Below are 20,004 nucleotides of genomic sequence, written 5' to 3'. Positions count from 1 at the left end.
AGGAATCTGTCAGCTGTTGTAGCCCCCACTCCCACCAAATGGTCCATCATTCCACCATGCATGTACAGCAATAATAATTTTAACAAGACACTTTATGAGGCTTATTGATGAATAGGAAATTAAATCTGAGCCGCACTCGCACTATGTAGATTAGTGACTGACAAGTCAGGGTGGAGAGTCCATTTGCCCAGGATACTCCTCCTTCTCATTATGTAAACAGATCCCTATGGGTGTAATGGTCATGACACACACACACACGTCGCTGCTAAGTCGCCATTTTCTGTGACGTAGCAGCGATGTTGCGGTTTGTGACTTCCAGCAACGACCTGGCCCCTGCTGTGAGGTCGCTGGTTGTTGCGGAATGTCCTGGACCATTTTTTGGTCGTTGCTCTCCCGCTGTGAAGCACACATCACTGTCTGTGACAGCGAGAGAGCAACGATCTGACTGTGCAGAAAGCTGGGAGCCGGCTTCTGCGGATGCTGGTAACCAAGGTAAATATCGGGTAACCAAGCAAAGGCTTTGCTTGGTTACCCGATATTTACCTTCGTTACCAGCGTCCGCAGCTTCTTGAAGCCGGTTCCCTGCACACGTAACCAAGGTACACATCGGGTAACTATAAGCGAAGCGCTTTGCTTAGAAACCCGATGTGTACCATGGTTACAAAGCACATCGTCGTTACACGGGTCGCTGGTGGCTGGAGGCTGATCTCTGATCGCTGTGAAGATCTGCCTGATTGACAGCTCACCAGCGGCCTTGTAGCGACACTCCAGCGATCTCTGCCAGTCAGATCGCTGGTGGGATCGCTGGCGTGTCGCTAAGTGTGACGGTACCTTAAGAGTCAGGATTTGCAAGAATGCTGTCACTGCCGACCTTGCATACCTAGTACATGCGCGCAATGTTTCCCCACCCTGGGAATGCACAATATGGGTGGACGCATGTCCCTGGCTGTAGTGGAGCACTGCACAGGCCCAAAGAGGCATTAGTGATGACACACAGATAATCACAGGGGAGAACCTTTACAGGCCGAAAACACAAGGCCAGGCTAAGGGTCTGTGCACACGTGTGCTTTTCTTCTTGCTTTTTGGTTGCTTTTTAAAACTACCCTGTGTCAATGACAAAACGCATGCAAATGTATATGAGAAATCAGAATTTCCATCCGCACGTTGCTTTTTTTTAGGCAGCGCTTTGCTTGACAAATATTTGTCAAAATCTTTACCTAAAAACAAAACAAAAAGCAGCATGTCACTTCATTGCATTTTGTGAACATTTTCCACCCATTGACTTGTCAATCTCAAAACGCATGGTCCAAAACGCGGTCAAAAACGTAAGGAAAACGCGGTCAAAACGCATGCGTTCTTTGTCAAACGCAGTGTTTACATTTGTGAAACGTGTGCAGTTTAGTTGTCAAGGGAGAACGCAGCGTGCGGACGTACCCCAACTGTTCTGTGCAGAGCTGCAAATGGGCTCCCACCGCAGTGCATGGGGCCTGTACTGTATCTTCCCATTACACAATGAATCCATACAACAGGGGGATGGGAGAGGACGTAGATCCAGGGTGCACAATCTGCGGCACAGGGATCATATGTGGGCTACGTCATATTTGGGACTTTCAATTCAGTTTTCCAGAGTGAAAAAGATGGTTCTGTATGAGTATGGCTTGAATACTAGAATACAGATAGCCATGCCTATGCATTGCCAACATGACTTTTCTCCAATGTGTGAAATTATTGTTCCAGAGAAGGGGAAATTCCAGAAATGGAACTTTATGCTCGGGCACATCAGAATTTCCTTTAAAATCCTTCAAAACCCTATCAAAATATGTAGTAGGTGTAATGGTAATAACACACCTCCAATTAGAAATGTAGTATAGTACGCCTGTGATTAGTAATGTCACTTACCTCATGTGCAGGGCACTGTAGCTTAGGCTTCCATTGTTACAATTATGCATGTAGTCAATTAGTGGCTCGTGATCATAACAATGGATACCTAAGGTTCTGCAATGCCCTGCACATGAGGTAAGGGATATAGCTAATCAGGAGAACTATACTACATTTCTAATTGGAGGCAATTGCTAGTATTAGTACACCTACTAAATATTGGGAAAAGATCTTGGAGATGGTAATAGTAAATTTGTTGTTTTTTTTAAATCATAAAAGAAAAAAAAAAAAAAAAAAAAGTACAATCTAACAATGTGGGCTTTGTAAGAAAAAAATGAAAACCATAGAAATGAAACCCTAATCTAGAAAAGGTAAAATTATATTAGCAAGCTTTCAGAGTAGAGAGGCTCCTTCTTCAGGCAGATTATTGTAATTTGCCTGAGGAAGGAGCCTCTGTGCTCTGAAAGCTTGCTAATATAATTTTTCTGGTTAGCCTATAAAGGTATCACTCCTAAAATACTTTTGTCATTCTTGGGACATAGTATTTCAATTAAACATTTATATAGACGCTCATCTTGCTTTTTTTTTTATATAAAATCATCTAAACCTTAGAAGGATGATCCCAACTAGTTACTAGAAGGACCAGATTCATCAATCTGCTGTTTAAGGACCCTTGTTGTTGCAGAAGATTGAATTTTTTTTCCTCCAGATGGAGAAAGCACCCATGTGTCTTTTTTTAGAAAGTTTACATATACACAATTATAATGTATACTGTTGTACATGGTTTGTGCACAAGGTTTCTCTTCACGTTTGATAACTGGGGTACAGCACATCGGATCTGGTGGATGTGCAGAGAAGGCAGACGACACAGAATAACAGGACGTTTCTAATCAGAATCATACGGCATAAAGGAAATGTATTTTCACACTGTTTCTAGGAACATCACATTTCTACATGAAGATCGTAGGAGGGTAAAAAAAAGGTTTAAATAAAGCCAATTCATCGTAAAAACAAAAACTCCCACATACAGGGGAGAGCAAAGAAAACTTAGCCACTCACAGCACATCTTATTTTAAAAGCGCAGTTAAAAACAAACCAATACCTGTGATAAAGCGTTTTTTTTTTGTTTGTTTTTTTTATAAAATAGTAACAAACCTTGAGAAAGATGCTGATCTAGACTCAATAAGAACATTTTTTGCTTCCATCAACTTCCTGAAAATCTTACAGGCCTCATTTTGAGAGGTTCCATAGACTGGGCACAGGGGTCACTCAGGAGCTGAAACAGGTGGCTAAACAAGGCGTCCTGCTCCAGAGGCGGCAGTACATAGATCACTCACAGCACTGCTCATTTCGGCTGCACAAGTGCAAGTGATATATATGGCTTCCGCTCTACAGTGTAAGGCTGTGTGCCTTTCCTGCATTTTTTTCTTGCAGATTTTAATCAATACTGCAAGGAAAAATGCAACCCTACGAAGTCTGAGAATCCTGACTTGCTGCAGAGATTTTCCTTTGCAGACTTTGGTGCAGAAAATCTGCAACATGTCAATTCTTTCTTCGTTTTTTCATGCGTCTGATCACTGATATAATCCACTGCAGTGGATTATATCTGACAGTGCGGCACTCGCAGCACTGGCACTTCGCCTCACACACCATGAATCTGGCATGGTCCATGAGGCAATCCGTAGCTCTGTAACCCAGGGTTGTCTTGGCAGCGATCGGGTCCCTGTGATCGCATTACAGAAACCCAATTGCCAAGGAGAGGTAGGCGATTCCTCTCCCTGCCTCCTGAATGCTCTGATCACAATTGATCACAGCATCTAAAGGGTTAAACTGTTGGAAGCGGTATGGGCACCACTCCTGTTAGGGAGAGCCAGGTGTCAGCTGTAACATCAGCTGAAGACCAGAGCCCTGCATCCCAAAAATATACTGCAAAACTGAGGAGGACCAGCTACTCCGTTCATGCACAAAAACCCAAACACCTTTATAAAGGCTTAAAAAGGGACTGTCAGCAGGTTTCTGCAATGTAATCAGCATGCTGCAAGAGTTAAAACAGAGAACTCAGCCCTGCTTCTCTTATCTCAGTGTTTGCTTTTGTTTACTTGTTTAAGCCTTTTCTCTTTATCATGAGTGGGTCTCAGCAGTAGTGAACTGTTTGTCAGACTTCGCCCCTTCTGTGATTAGCAGCTTTTGTCTATAGAAATTTGCACTGAAAGCCTGATGTGAGTGGGGATAGCTCTCCCCCCACTGCTGCATACAAAAAATGAAAAACTTTCACTGTTACATTGTTAACCCCATAGCGACGGCCTAACGTCTCAAGACGTCGGAAAAACAGGGTACTTATTCTGTTCCGACGTCTTGAGACGTCAGGCCGGAAAAAGCTTGTAGCGCCCCCCAGTGACGAAAAATCTCGGGGGTTTCAGCTACCGGAGGTAGCTGAGACCCCCAAGATTATGAATCGGGGTTTTTTTTTTGGCCCCCGATAATGTGATCGCCGGTATACACCGTATACCGACGTACACATACAAAAAAAAAAAAAAAAAAAAAGGCAAATAATACTGATTTCTTTCTTATCGGACATGATCAAACATGTCCGATGAAAAAGAAATATAATCCTTTAGTGCCCCCAAAGCCCCCGGTACCGGAGAAACCAACCCCCACCCCCACCGGACATTCAAAATGGCGCCGCCGCGCGCCGAAAACTGCCGCCGCCGCCGGCTCTGCATTCATTTTCCTCCGATCTGAAATGATCAAACATTTCAGATCGGAGGGAAATGTCCTCCCCCTGACCCCTCCTCCGGTGCACCGGAGATCTCTGGTCCCCGGAGCCCCTCCGGTTCTCTAGAGCGCTCCCCCTTCCCCCCTCCGGAGCATGCAGGATGTCGGCGTGCAGCGGCCGCATTCATCCTGCTCTTTCTGCCGCATGTGACACGTCACATGCGGCAGAAAGGTGTCCCCAGGTCCCGCCGTCACCCCCCCCAGCCCCCAGTCTTACGTTACCTGGCGGCTGTTGCTGCTCCGTCCCCGCGATCACTCCCTCTGGAAAGCTGGCGGCGCATGCGCAGACAGCGGCTGTCAGCTGGATCCCTGCAAGCAGGGACGCTGACGTCGCTGCTGCACAGGCTGCTCCACTGTGGACCGGGGGAGAGAGTGCAGTAATCTGCAGCCACACTCCTCACATGGAGTGACTGCTGTTCCAGAAAATGGGGGGTACGTTCTGTGAGCGTACCCCTCATATTCTGGAATGAGGTTACTGCAGGTCACTCTGCCCTAGGTTGGACCGGGGCAGTGTGAGTGCAGTATTCTCAGATTACTGCACCCACACTGCTCATGGAGAGCTTGCTCTTCCAGAAAATGGGGGATACGTTCCCTGAACGTGCCCCCCATATTCTAGAAGGTCCAGAGTCGCTGAGGGACCTCCAAAATGGATTACAGCGACCGAAATTTATTTATTTTCAATAAATTGGTGAAAAAGGAATGTTTCGGGGAGTTTTTTTTCAAATAAATTTTTTTTTTGTCTTTATTTTTTTCTATTACTGACTGGGTTAGTGATGTCGGGTATCTGTTTAGATGCCGTGACATCACTAACCCCAGGGCTTGATGCCAGGTGACATTACAGCTGGTATCAACCCCGTATATTACCCCGTTTGCCACCGCACCAGGGCGTGGGATGAGCTGGAGCAAAGCGCCAGGATTGGCGCATCTAATGGATGCGCCACTTCTGGGGCGGCTGCGGCCTGCTATTATTAGGCTGGGAAGAGTCCAATAACCATGGCTCTTCCCACCCTGAGAATACCAGACCCCAGCTGTCCACTTCACCTTGGCTGGTGATCTAATTTGGGGGGACCCCACGTTTGTTTTTTTTTAAAAAAACGCCTGGGGAGCCCTCCAAATTGATCACCAGCCAAGGTGAAGCTGTCAGCTGTGGTTTGCAGGCTACAGCTGTCTGCTTTACCCTAGCTGGCTATCAAAAATAGGGGGGACCCCACGTCGTTTATTTTAATTATTAATTTTTTGGGGGGCTAAATACAAGGCTAGGCACCCTTTAGTGCCACATGAAAGGCACTAAAGGGCGCCAGCTTAGAATATGCAGGGGGTGGGACGTTATATATGTTTGACATTATCCATTCATCCATTGTAGCATTTTACGCTGTGTGCCCACAATCAGGGTTTGCAGCGTTTTGGGTGCTGAGTGTTTTCCCTGCGTCCATAACGCTGTATTGTGCAGTAGAAGCACAGTGGAAGGATTTTTAGAAATCCTATGCCCAATGTGCTTCTTTTCTCCGCAGCATAAACCGACCTGTGGTGCAGCTTCCCGAGCCTCCGCATGTCAATTTATGCTGCGGAGACAAGAGTGTTGTCTGCAGGTAGCATAGAGCTCCACAGCAGCCTGAACCCAAATCGTGGGCATGGGCAGCTGCGTTCTCCCGTGGACAACACTCACATCTATGCAGGAAGGCTGACACTGTGTACTAGACGCCGTGTCGCTGGATCATGGCCACATAGCCTAAAAGTGAGAAATTTGTTGCTACAGCAACATTTTTGTGAAGTACCTGTGGATTCAAAATGCTTACTATACTCCTGAATAAAATCCAGTTTCCAAAATGGGGTCACTTGTGGGGGGTTTCTGCTGTATAGGTACCCAAGGGGCCCTGCTAATGTGACATGGTGCCCGCAATTTATTTCAACTTTTCCAGAATTCAAATGGTGCTCCTTCCATTCCAAGCCCTCCCATTTATCCAAACAGAGGTTTTTGGCCACATGTGGGGTATCCCTGTGCTCATAAGACATTGGATAACAACCTGTGGGGTCCACGGTTTGTTGTTGCCTCTTGAAAAAGTAAGAAATATGATGCTAAAGCAACATTTTTGTGAAAAAAATGAAAATTTTCAATATGGCAACCTAAGCTTATCAAATTCTGTGAAGTACTCTTGGATTCAAACTGCTAAATATACACCTAGATAAAAGCCTTGAGGTGTCTTGTTTCCAGAATGGGGTCACTTGTTGGGGACCTCCACTGTTTAGGCACCTTAGGGGCTTTCCAAATGCAACATAGCGTCCGCTAATGATTCCAGCCAATTGTGCAGTCAAATGGCGCTCCTTCCCTTCCAAGCCCTGCTGTGCACCCAAACAGTTGATTTTCATCACACATAAGGTATCAGCATACTCAGGAGAAATTGCACAATAAATTTTATGCTGAATTTTTTCCTTTTACACTTGTAAAAAAAAAAAGCTACCTGGTTGAAGTAACAATTTTGTGGTAAAAATGTATTTTTTTTTTTTCACAGCTCAACATTATAAACTTCTGTGAAGCACCTGAGGGTTCAGGGTACTCACCAAACATCTAGATAAATTCCTTCAGGGGTCTATTTTCCAAAATGTGGCAACATGTTTAGGAGCTTCACTGTATAGACACCTCAGGGGCTCTCCTAATGCAACATAGCGTCCGCTATTGATTCCAGACAATTTTGCAGTCAAATGGCGCTCCTTCCCTTCCGAGCCCTGTCATGCGCCCAAACAGTTGATTTCCACCACATATAAGGTATCGCCAAACTCAGGAGAAATTGCACAATAAATTTCATGGTGATTTTTTTCCTGTTACCCTTGTGAAAAAAAAAGTTACCTGGTTGAAATAACAATTTTGTGGTAAAATTTTATTTTTTTATTTTCATGGCTCAACGTTATAAAATTCTGTGACGCACCTGGGGGTTCAGGGTACTCACCAAACATCTAGATAAATTCCTTGAGGGGCCTAGTTTCCAAAATGGGGTCACTTGTGCGGGGTTTCTGCTATTTAGGTACCTTAGGGGACCTCCAAATGCGACATGGTGCCCGCAATCTTTTTCAGCCAAATTTCCTTTCCAAAATTCAAATATTGCTCCTTTCGTTCCAAGCCCTCCCATTTGTCCAAACAAAGGTTTCAGACCACATGTGAGGTACCACCGCGCTCATAAAAAAGTGGTTAACAAACCTTGAGGTCAAATTTTTGGAATTACCTCTTGAAAAAGTGAGAAAATTGATGCTAAAGCAACATTTTTGAGAAAATTATTAAAATTTTCAATATGACAACGTAACGTTAACAAAATCTGTGAAGTACCTGTGGATCTAAAATGCTCACTATACCCCTAGATAGAAGCCTTGAGGGGTCTAGTTTCCAAAATGGCGTCACTTGAGGGGTTTCTTCTGTTTAGGTACCTTAGCGGACCTGTAAATGCAACATGGTGCCCGCAATCTATTTCAGCCAAATTTGCTTTCCAAAATTCAAATATTGCTGCTCCTGTTCCGAGCCCTCCCATTTGTCCAAACAGAGATTTCTGATCACATGTGGGGTATCGGCGCGCTCATAAGAAAGTGGGGAACACGTTTTGTGGTCCATTTTGTTGTGTTATTTCTTCTAAAAGTGAATAAATTTGGGTTAGAGCAACATTTTTAGGTAAAATTTAATTTTTGCTTTTTTTCATTCCACATTGCTTTTGTTCATGTGAAGCACCTGAAGGGTTAATAAACTTCTTGAATGTGGTTTTGAGTACTTGGGGGGGGTGCAGTTTTTAGAATGGTGTCACTTTTGGGTATTTTCTGTCATCTAGGCCTAATGAAGTCACTTCAAATGTGATGTGGTCCCTAAAAAAATGGTTTTGTAAATTTTGATGTAAAAATGAGAAATCGCTGATAAACTTTGAACCCCTCTAACTTCCTAACAAAAAAAAATTTTGGTTCCAAAATTGTGCTGATGTAAAGTAGACATGTGGGAAATGTTAATTATTAACTATTTTGTGTCACAGAAATCTCTGGTTTAACGGTATAAAAATTCAAAAGTTGAAAATTGCTAAATTTTCAAAATTTTTGCCAAAATTCAATTTTTTTCATAAATAAACGCAAAAAATATGGTCCTAAATTTGGTACTAACATGAAGTCCAATATGTGACGAAAAAACAATCTCAAACCAGGATCCGTTGAAGCGTTCCAGAGTTATAACCTCATGAAGTGACACTGGTCAGAAGTGCAAAATTTGGTCTGGTCATTAAGGTGAAAATTAGCTCTGTCACTAAGGGGTTAAACTCCAGGCCTCCTTGCCTACATTGTGCTGCGCTCAGTAGCAAAAACCCACTGACAGATTTCCTTTAATGTATAACATGACCACACTTTATCCTGCATAGAGACCACAATGAGACAGAAAAAAAAAGTTCTAGATTTTTTCTTTTTTTAAGCCCATTCTGACAGCAAGCATGTACCTATGAAGCAGGTTTATAAGCGGAGTTAGTCTTTCAAGGGATTGTCTACTACTACCAGTCACCATATCTGGAGAAAAGTAAGAGAAAAACAGCTAATGCTCCTCTCGCTTTCTGGCACGTTTCCAGCACTCGCATTCCCAGGGTTTACCTGAGGAAGGGACGTCACACCAGCTTCACACCCAATCACAGCCGGATTCCCTCAGGTACGTGCGTCACTGCTGATGATGCTGGACAATGGGCATGCTAACATGCTAAGAGGGCGGATAAGTCAGGGGAACCAAACACCCTTATGACTAGTCCCTGTGCTCATTTGCATACCATAAAAGATTTTTTTAAATACTTTTTCTAAAGATCTTTTTAGGTTTGTTACCAGGTGCTGGGACAGTTAGGCAGGGATTAGCACTATGCACCCAGAACTGCTCGTGGTTCTGGGTACATATTGCACCTGACAGGTTCCCTTTAAAAGGGGTTATCCGGCTTCTTTGAAATTTTTTTTTTATTTCCCTATTGGGCTACATTGGGGCAGGTAAGTAGATAGAGACCACTTACCTGCCCTGCTGTCAGCCCCTCTCCCCCGGCTCAGAGCGGTCATGTGACCGCTCCTGCCGCGATTTTGCTGCTTCCGGTCATTTCATGTCAACATGGGCAGGGCCATGTTGACATGCAAATGTGGAACAGCATGTCGCCTCCCTGCTGGGCTGTACAGTGTGATGTGCCCCGCCCCCCTTCCCTGCACCCTCCCACACATTCCCCCGCACCTCCAGTAACCTCCCCCCTGCACTGCTGTGGGGTCCGTGACCTGGGGGCGGGGCCTGGCGGCAGCTGCCATGGTGTCCGCTCCAGCACCGGGCCCCCTGCTCAGGATCGCACATTCAAATGTACCGGCATCACAGATCACCGATGCCGGTACATTTGAAAGTGCTTATGAGAAGCAGCGCAGCGCTGCTTCTCATCACTGTCCCTCCCGCTGTCTGTGCTCTCTTCAGCACAGCGGTGACGTCACTACTGTGCTGAAGAGAGCACAGACAGCGCACGAACGTGCAGGAGCGGCGGAAACCGAGGACGGGTGAGTATGTACTCCACATGTGTTCCCTATGGGGATGGGGGATGGGGGTCGGTGCAGAGCCATATGTGTGCGTGTGAGGTGCAGAGCCATATATGTGCGTGTGCAGAGCCATGTGTGTGCGTGTACGGTGCAGAGCCAAGTGTGTGCGTGTGCAGAGCCATATGTGTGCGTGTGCGGTGCAGAGCCATATGTGTGCATGTGCGGTGCAGAGCCATATGTGTGCGTGTGAGGTACAGAGCCATATGTGTGTGCGTGTACGGTGCAGAGCCATATGTGTGCAGAACTATATGTGTGCGTGCGCGGTGCAGAGCCATATGTGTGCGTGTGCGGTGCAGAGCCATATGTGTGTGTGTGCGGTGCAGAGCCATATGTGTGCGTGTGCGGTGCAGAGCCATGTGTGTGCGTGTGCGGTGCAGAGCCATGTGTGTGCGGTGCAGAGCCATGTGTGTGCGTGTGCGGTGCAGAGCCATATGTGTGCGTGTGCAGAGCCATATGTGTGCGTGTGCGGTGCAGAGCCATATGTGTGCGGTACAGAGTCATATGTGTGCGTGTGCGGTGCAGAGCCCGATGTGGGGCTGTTATTTGCAATGCTGTAGTGATACCAGGTCAGGTGCTGGGGAAGAATACTGACAGGGAATGTGTGTGCAGGGGGCGGGCAGAGGGCGAGGCTGGACACTGGGGTGGGTGGTGACAGCTGTGACTGGGAGGTTTTGCACAGGAAGTGGTCATGTTTGCTGGATCTGAATGTAAACAAGGAGCTGCAGAGAATAAAGGGTGAATTCAAGAGGAACAAAAGTTAGAAAACAAAAAATAACAATGTAGGTGTGATTTATATGACAATACAGCACAGATAAACGCAAAAATTTTTGTTAAGCTAATGTCGGACAACTCCTTTAAGTTCAAAACATACAGTATATATTGAACTTAGAAGCATAATGTATGTTAAACGCGTTGTGTCTCCCTTATGTCGGGTAATAAGGAGTACCTGCTAATCATTGATATTTGGCACAATGAGAATTGCTAGGTGCACAATACTGTGAGTTCTCAAATTTAAACATGCTATGTATTAAGTCAGTCAATTTCAAAGCAAGTTCAACATACTATGCATTTTTTTAGATCTCTGGTGGTTTGCCTCGTGCTTCACTGTTTACATTTGGATTGACTATGGATATAATTAACCATACCTAAGGGTATGTGCACACGTTGCTTTTTTTTCCGTGCGGAAAAAAACGCACCCTCTGGCAGAGGGGAGAATTGTAAACAATGCTTTTTGAGAAACAACGCATCGAAAACGCATGCGTTTTTCATGCGTTTTTTTAGGTGCGTTTTTTAAGACTTGTCAGTGTTAATAAAGTTGGTTGAACACAGACCTTTGGAAAAAAAAAAACCTGTGACGTCATTTCCTTCTCCACATTCTGTTTGGATAAATGGGAGGGCTTGGAATGGAAGGAGCACCATTTGAATTTTGGAAAAGTTGAAATAAACTTCGCGCACCAAGCCCCTTAGGTACCTATACGTCAGAAAACCCCCACAAGTGACCCCATTTTGGAATCTGCACCCATCAAGGATTTTATTCAGGAGTATATTAAGCATTTTAAATCCACAGCTACTTCACCCAAAATGTTGCTGTAGCAACAATATTCTCACTTTTAGGCCCGTTTCACACGTCAGTGAAAAACACTGACGTTTTTCACTGGCGTGTAAAACACGCACATGTCACTCCGTGTGCCGTGAATCACGGCACACATGGGTTGTCTAAGTGCAATCCGGGCTCCGTTCTCCGTGGCCCGTGATTGCACTTAGAGATTAACTCACCTGCACACGCTCCCGCTCTCCATGGTGCTGATCGCTCCCGCGGTGCAGCATCCGGCCGGCGCTGACCCCCGCAGCAGCTGCTTCCGGGTCGGCTGTGTCGTGCATCATGAATATGCGCGACAATAATGAGCCGCCTCAGAAGCAGCAAGCTGCACGGGCTGCAGAGGACATCGCTGGACGCCGGGTGAGTTAAAATGATTTTTATTTTAAAAGCACTTTTTTTTCTGGCACGTGTTTCACGGACCACACCACTGCGTGGTCCGTGGAACATCAGTGATGCCAGAAAAAAATGGACATGTCTCCGTGCGGCAATCACGCACACGCCGGTACGCCGCATGGAGACACGTGCAGTGAAAAATCACTGATGTGTGAGCAGACCCATTCATTATAATGGGTCTGCGTATGTCAGTGATCCTGGTACGTTTAAAAAAAAGCACAAACGTACCAAAATCACTGACGTGTGAAAGGGGCCTAAGGCTATGTGGCCATAATCCAGCGACACGGCGTCTAGTACACAGTGCCAGCCTTCCTGCAGCTGCCCATGCACACGATTTGGGTTCAGGCTGCTGGGGAGCTCTATGCTACCTGCAGAGAACACTCTAGTCTCCGCAGCATAAATTGAGATGCTGATGCTCGGGAGGCCACGCTACCGGTCAGTTTATGCTGCGGAGAAAAGAAGCACAGTGGGCATGGGATCTCCAAAAATCCTTCCACTGTGCTTCTACTGCACAACGCAGCGTTATGGACGCAGGGAAAACACTCAGCGCCCATAACGCTGCAAACCCTGATTGTGGACACAGCCTAAAAAGCGTCAATGGATGAAGGGATGTCAAATATATAGAACGTCCCACCCCCGCCTGCATATTCTAAGCTGGCACCTTTAGTACCTTTCATGTGGCACTAAAGGGTGCCTAGCTTAGTATTTATCCAATAAAAAAAATAAATAAAAAAATGAAAAAAATGGCGTGGGGTCCCCCCTATTTTTGATAGCCAGTCAGGGTAAAGCAGACAGCTGTAGCCTGCAAACCACAGCTGGCAGCTTCATCTTGGCTGGTGATCAATTTGGAGGGCTCCCCAGGCTTTTTTTTTTTTTATTTATAAATAAAGAATAAAAAAAAATAATAACGTGGGGTCCCCCCAAATTAGATCACCAGCCAAGGTGAAGCTGACAGCTGGGGTCTGGTATTCTCAGGGTGGGAAGAGCCATGGTTATTGGACTCTTCCCAGCCTAAAAATAGCAGGCCACAGCCGCCCCAGAAGTGGCGCATCCATTAGATGCGCCAATCCTGGCGCTTCGCCCCAACTCATCCCGCGCCCTGGTGCGTTGGCTAACGGGGTAATAAATGGGGTTGATACCAGATGTGTAATGTCACCTGGCATCAAGCCCAGCAATTAGTGATGTCACGGCGTCTATCAGACACCCGACATAACTAACTGACAGTAAACAAAAGCAAAAAAAGACAAAAAATTTATTAGAAAAAACACTCCCCAAATCATTCCCTTGTTCTCCAATTTAATAAAAAAAAAAATGGGTCCGCAGAAATCCATTTGGATGTCCCACGTCGGCTCTGGACCTTCTAGAATATGGGGGCACGTTCAGGGAACGTATCCCCCATTTTCTAGGAGGGCAGACCCTCCATTTGAGGAGAGTGGGTGCAAAAATCTGCACCCACTCTCCCCGGGTCACAGCTGCAGAGTACCGAGCAGCCAGCACAGCTCACACTGAACACAGTGCTGGCTGTCAGCTGCTCTGCTCATGTGACCGGCCGACGTCTGCTGTGAAGGAGGAGGGGGCCCGCGGGGGATCAGCGCTGCGACCGTACAGGTATGTATGACACCGGGGGGAATAGGGGGTGACCGGGCAGGGCCTGGGTGCATTTTTCTGTCGCATGTCCCAAGGCACATGCGACAGATAACATAGGAGCAGGGCGGCCGGTGCGCTACTGTGCGCGCGGCCATGTTGGATTTTCGGGAGGGGGGTCGGGGGTCGGGGAGGGCACTTTGGCGACACCGGGGGCTTTGCCAGGAAGTGAGGTCAACAGGAAGCCTCTTGACCTCACTTCCAGGTAAATGCCTGCGTTCTGGCGTGCCGACAAAGGCCGCGGACCGCAACAAAAAAGCAGGTCCATGCGGTGTAGCTGCGTTCTGACCCCACATCATTGATTTCAATGGGGGAGAGAACGCAGCCACACCGCACAAAAGAAGTGACATGCTGCTTTTCTTTCCGCACCGATTTTTGGCATCCAAAACGCTGCGGAAAGAAACGCAGCATGTGCACTGATTTTTCAGCTTTCCCATACACTTTGCTGGGAAAGCTGAACGCATGCAATTTGCCACTGAAACGCTGCGGTTCAAAACGCAGCGTTTCCGCGGTAAAAAACGCAACGTGTGCACACAGCCTAATACAGTCAAAAGATGGATTTGAAGAGGAATGTTTTTATGGTATTGGGTATCCACTAGCCTTGCTGGTAGTATGGAGTCCTTTTCCAATACGGTATAAACCACTTAGGCCCTATAAACAGAAGTGAAAATTCAATTTCTACCAGGAACTAATAGGGCTGGCAGTCATTGAGAGGGGGATGCCTATTGCACGGTTTAGGGTGTCAACCTCCACAGCAAGGTAGGGACTGTGATGGACATTATAGGGCATAACAGGGCAGGGCGAGTCATGGTTGAGAGGGGGCGCCAATTGCGTTGTTTGGGGTACAAGGTAGAAACTGATCGACACCTCCTAGGGCCTCTACATATCACTTGGTTGATATAATGAATTCTTACTCCAATTCTACTGCAGAGTTTTGCACTAGGTAACTGTATACACCAATTTTATACACTGTGTGCAGAATTATTAGGCAAGTTGTATTTTAGAGGATTTTTTTTATTATTGATCAACAACTATGTTCTCAATCAGCCCAAAAGACTAATAAATATCAAAGCTTAATATTTTTGGAAGTTGGAGTGTGGTATTTTTAGATTTGGCTATCTTAGGAGGATATCTGTTTGTGCAGGTAACTATTACTGTGCAGAATTATTAGCAACTTAATAAAAAACAAATATATTTCCATCTCACTTGTTTATTTTCACCAGGTAAACCAATATAACTGCACAAAATTTAGAAATAAACATTTGACATGCAAAAACAAAACCCTAAAACACTCAACAGCCTACCATCCATAGATTGTCAGTTGCTTGATCTGTTTACAATCAACATTGCGTGCAGCAGCCACCACAGCCTCCCAGACACTGTTCCCGAGAGGTGTACTGTTTTCCCTCCCTGTAGATCGCACATTTTATGAGGGACCACAGGTTCTCTATGGGGTTCAGATCAAATGAACAAGGGGGCCAGCCACGCTGTGGAGTAGTTGGATACATGGGATGGAGCATTGTCCTGCATGAAAATCATGTTTTTCTTGAACGATACCAACTTCTTCCTGTACCACTGCTTGAAGAAGTTGTCTTCCAGAAACTGGCAGTAGGTCTGGGAGTTGAGCTTCACTCCATCCTTAACCCGAAAAAGTCCCACAAGTTCATCTTTGATGATACCAGCCCATACTAGGTACCCCACCTCCACCTTGCTGGCGTCTGAGTCGGAGTGGAGCTCTCTGCCCTTTACTGATCAGCCATTGGCACATCCATCTGGCCCATCAAGAGTCACTCTTATTTCATCAGTCCACAAAACCTTTGAAAAATCAGTCTTAAGATATTTCTTGGCCCAGTCTTGATGTTTTATCTTATGTTTCTTGTTCAAAAGGTGGTCGTTTTTCAGCCTTCCTTACCTTGGCCATGTCCCTGAGTATGACACACCTTGTCCTTTTTGCTACTCGAGTAAAGTTGCAGCTCTGAAACATGACCAAACTGGTGGCAAAAGGCATATTGGCAGCTTCACGCTTGATTTTCCTCAATTCATTGGCAGTTATTTTGCGCCTTTTTTGCTCCACACGCTTCTTGCGACCCAGTTGGCCATTTGCCATGAAACGCTTGATTGTTCGGTGATCACGCTTCAAAAGTTTGGCAATTTCAAGACTGCTGCATCCTCTGCAAGACATCTCACAATTTTGGACTTTTCAGAGCTCGTCAAATCTCTCTTCTGACCTATTTTGCCAAAGGAAAGGAAGTTGCCTAATAATTAAGCACACCTTATATAGGGTGTTTATGTCATTACACCGCACCCCTCCTCATTACAGAGATGCACATCACCTGACTTACTTAATTGGTAGTTGGCTTTCAAGCCTATACAGCGTGGAGTAGGACAACATGTATAAAAAGTATCATGTGATCAAAATACTCATTTGCCTAATAATTCTGCACAGTGTATGTATTTCCACTTAAGTATTTTAAAAGAAAATAGTTATAATAAAAAGTGTATGTTCTGTAAATTATACTGCAATACTTATACACTACATAAGTTATTTTAGTCAGTGATGCTATAAAAATGCAATGGTTAACCGTTGGCAGTGGGGAGAAACAGAAGACCTTGGTAACCTCTCATATGTCCAGGGGCATCAAGGGTTTTCATTTTTTCGTTTTGCATCACCAGCTGCAGACCAGTTTCTTAGAAACATCTAATCATTGGCTCATAATCCTCATCTTCCCCAAAGATTTCTTGAGGGGTGACGGCAATTTGACGTTTCAGTGCATATGTTTAGTCTTTTCAGCATTTTGTTTTTAAAAAAAAAAACTTTTTTTCCAATGGATTTCAGGCAGAATTCACTTGAAAAAGATGCTGTGCATATATACCCTTGAGGTATATAGACAGGTGACATATCCACACTAGCAAAATATGCAGATTGTGACTAAACTACAAATTCACCCCTTACATCATAAGGCTATGTGCGCACGTTGCGTACTAGCCCTGCAGATATTTCTGCAGCGATCTGAAGAGCACATGTGCGCTTTAGATCGCTGCAGAAATGTCCGTAGTGAGCGCCGATTCCATGCGCTCTGCCTGCAGCTCCTGCCATAGACAGAGCAGGAGCTGCCGGCAAAGCGCAGGAAAGAAGTGACATGTCACTTCTTTTTGCGCAGCGCTTCGGCAGTAGCCGAAGCGCTGCGCTCTGAGACGCCACGTGCGCACGGCCCCTGCACAATCTCCATAGACTGTGCAGGGGACGCAGGACGCATGCAGTTACGCTGCGCTGCAAAGCGCAGCGTAACTGCATGAATTTACGCAACGTGCGCACATAGCCTAAAGGGTGAAAGCCCGTAGAAGTCATACTGCAGAAGTCTGTAGTACTTGTCCATTTTATGCTACATATCGTTGATGGGTTATCCATTTTTGTAGAAAAACCAAGTGGCTATCTGACATGGTGGCCATCACTTAAAGCAGGAGTGTGGAACCTTCAGCTATTGGGTTATTTAGGGCCTGTGATGTCCTTTTCCCCGGCCTACAGCGCTTGGTCAAGAGCTCCGTTTTGCAGGCTCTTTAATCCCTCCTTATACTGCGAGCGCATAGTGTTCCAAACTGACCACTGCGGCACATGAAATGAAGCATTACGTGCGGTCGCTGGTCAGTGCCAGGATATAGTATCTGGGTGGAGTTAGCGTGTGCAAGCGCGAGCTCTGCTTCCTGCCCTCCAAGATTAATTTTTCAGAAGAAAAACGGGGGTCAGCGCCGCGCTCATCACCAATGCAAGTCGGAAATATTAATCCAAGTAATTTCTTGCAGGCACATATACAGGTCAACGTGTTTCAGGGGTCTCTGCCTTCTTCTTCAGGATAGTATAGTAGTGACAAGGATAGTGATTAATATTTTCGACTTGCATTGGTGACGAGAGCGGTGGTGACCCCCGTTTTTCTTTTGAAAAATGTATCTTAAATTCCTGTGGGCCTGCAGCTATCTCCACCCATGATTATGCGATTTCAGGTGTTGTGACGTTTTCACAACCCCTATAGGTAAATGTACCCTATTTATAATCATCTGGTTTTTATCTGGTAAGACCCTATGCGCCTTTCTCGCCACATTCCTTGAAACCTTGTCCACCCCACCAATGATGACTGCAGCCCCAGCATCTCCTGCGTACTGTATATATTCTCTGGCCCCAGCGTCTCCTGCGTACTGTATATATTCTATTGCCCAAACATCTCCTGAATAATTTATATATTCTCCAGCCCCAGCGATGGATGTACAGTAGACTTGGTGTCTCCTATATGATGTATACAGTAGACCTCCCACTGCTTGAGTTCTATAAAACACACTATATATTATACATACATACATACACACTAGCTGTAGTACCTGGGTGTTGCCCAGGATAGTAACTGTCTTTCTCCCAGTCTGCATCTGTCTCGGTCTCTTCCCGTCTGCGTGTCTGTATCTGTCTCTGACTCTCTCTCACTGTGTCTGTTTGTGGGTATATGTCTGTCTCTCTATCCGTTTCCCAGCTCTCTCCCTCTCCGCCTGTCTTTTTCTGTCTCTCTCTATCAGTCTCCCCACCGACATCATATTACCTTACACATAAGCTTCTTATACTAACAGAGTGTGTGTGTGTGTGTGTGTGTGTGTGTGTGTGTGTGTGTGTGTGTGTGTGTGTGTATATGTATGTATGTATATATACACACACACACAATAACCCCCATGATATGAAGGCAACAAGCAGCAGAGTTTGGGAGTTGAAGTGCAAACTGCAGGAATACAATGATGATAATGTATATCCACATGTTAATTGATTGTGGTTCAGAGTCAGTGGTCGTTGATGAATCATGCAGCTGGGATGGTTCTATCCTAGTCAGACAATGCAAGTTCACAGACAATTTTATTTTTTAGCTCATTTGTGGGTCAGACATTCAATAGTTAAAGTTTAGCATAAAACGCTTTTATTCATTAGTTTTGCTGATGTTAGAAACAAACAGCGCATCACACAGCCGTGCACATGATTCGTGTCAACAGTGATGCTTCTGTAGCCTGTCAGACACCAGAGATAGCACAAGTAAGACAATCTGTTACTTTTAATGGCACCAGTTTTAATCAATTTCAGTTTTAATGGCATTTCTGGCAGATTCCATCAATAATTCCCCCAACAAAAAACAAACACCCCCCCCCCCCCAAAAAAAAACCTCACAGTTTTAATATATTCTACAGGGTGGGCCATTTATATGGATACACCTAAATAAAATGGGAATGGTTGGTGCTATCAACTTCCTGTTTGTGGCTCATTAGTATACGAGAGAGGGGAACTTCAAGATGGGTGGTGACCATAGCGGCCATTTTGAAGTCCGCCATTTTGGATTCAACTTTATTTTTTCCAATGGGAAGAGGGTCATGTAAAACATTAAACTTATTGAGACTGTCACAAGAAAAACAATGGTGTGCTTGGTCTTAACGTAACATTATTCATTAGTTATTTTTAATTTTATGACCACTTATAAAATGTGTTAAAAGGACTGCCCATTGTGTTGGATTGTCAATGCAAGCCTCTTCTCCCACTCTTGACACACTGATAGCAACACCGCAGAAGAAATGCTAGCACAGGCTTCCAGTATCCGTTGTTTCAGATGCTGCACATCTTGTGTCTTCATAGCATAGACAATTGCCTTCAGATGACCCCAAAGATAAAAGTCTAAGGGGGTCAGATCGGGAGACCTTGGTGGCCATTCAACTGGCCCACGGTGACCAATCCACTTTCCAGGACACTGTTCATGTAGGAATGCTCGGACCTGACACCCATAATGTGATGGTGCACCAAGATGTGCAGCATCTGAAAGAATGGATGCTGGAAGCCTGTGCTAGCATTTCTTCTGTGGTGTTGCTATCAGTATGTCAAGAGTGGAAGAGGGTTGCATTGACAATCCAACACAATTGGCATCACTTTGAACACATTTTATAAGTGGTCAGAAAATCGTAAATAACTAATGAACGAATAAGGTTACGTTAACACCAATGATTTTCTTGTGACATTCTGAATTAGTTTGATATGTTACATGACCCTCTTCCCATTAGAAAAAGTTGAATCCAAAATGTCCGACTTCAAAAAAAGTTTCCCCTCCCATATACTAATGACCCACAAACAGGAAGTTGATATC

At 45.3% G+C, this 20,004-nt stretch overlaps 1 protein-coding gene across 1 annotated transcript in view; it reads right to left on the bottom strand.

The window, feature by feature from the left end:
- The window catches only part of ANKRD12 (ankyrin repeat domain 12), a 177,550-nt gene that overhangs the window by 90,414 nt on the left and 67,132 nt on the right, over positions 1–20,004 (bottom strand). The window lies entirely within an intron of this gene.

This window comes from Anomaloglossus baeobatrachus, chromosome 6 (genome assembly GCF_048569485.1).
Source record: "Anomaloglossus baeobatrachus isolate aAnoBae1 chromosome 6, aAnoBae1.hap1, whole genome shotgun sequence".
NCBI classification, from domain to species: domain Eukaryota; kingdom Metazoa; phylum Chordata; class Amphibia; order Anura; family Aromobatidae; genus Anomaloglossus; species Anomaloglossus baeobatrachus.
The sequence above is the reverse complement of the archived record's forward strand: the minus strand, read 5'-3'. Positions and strand labels throughout refer to the sequence as shown.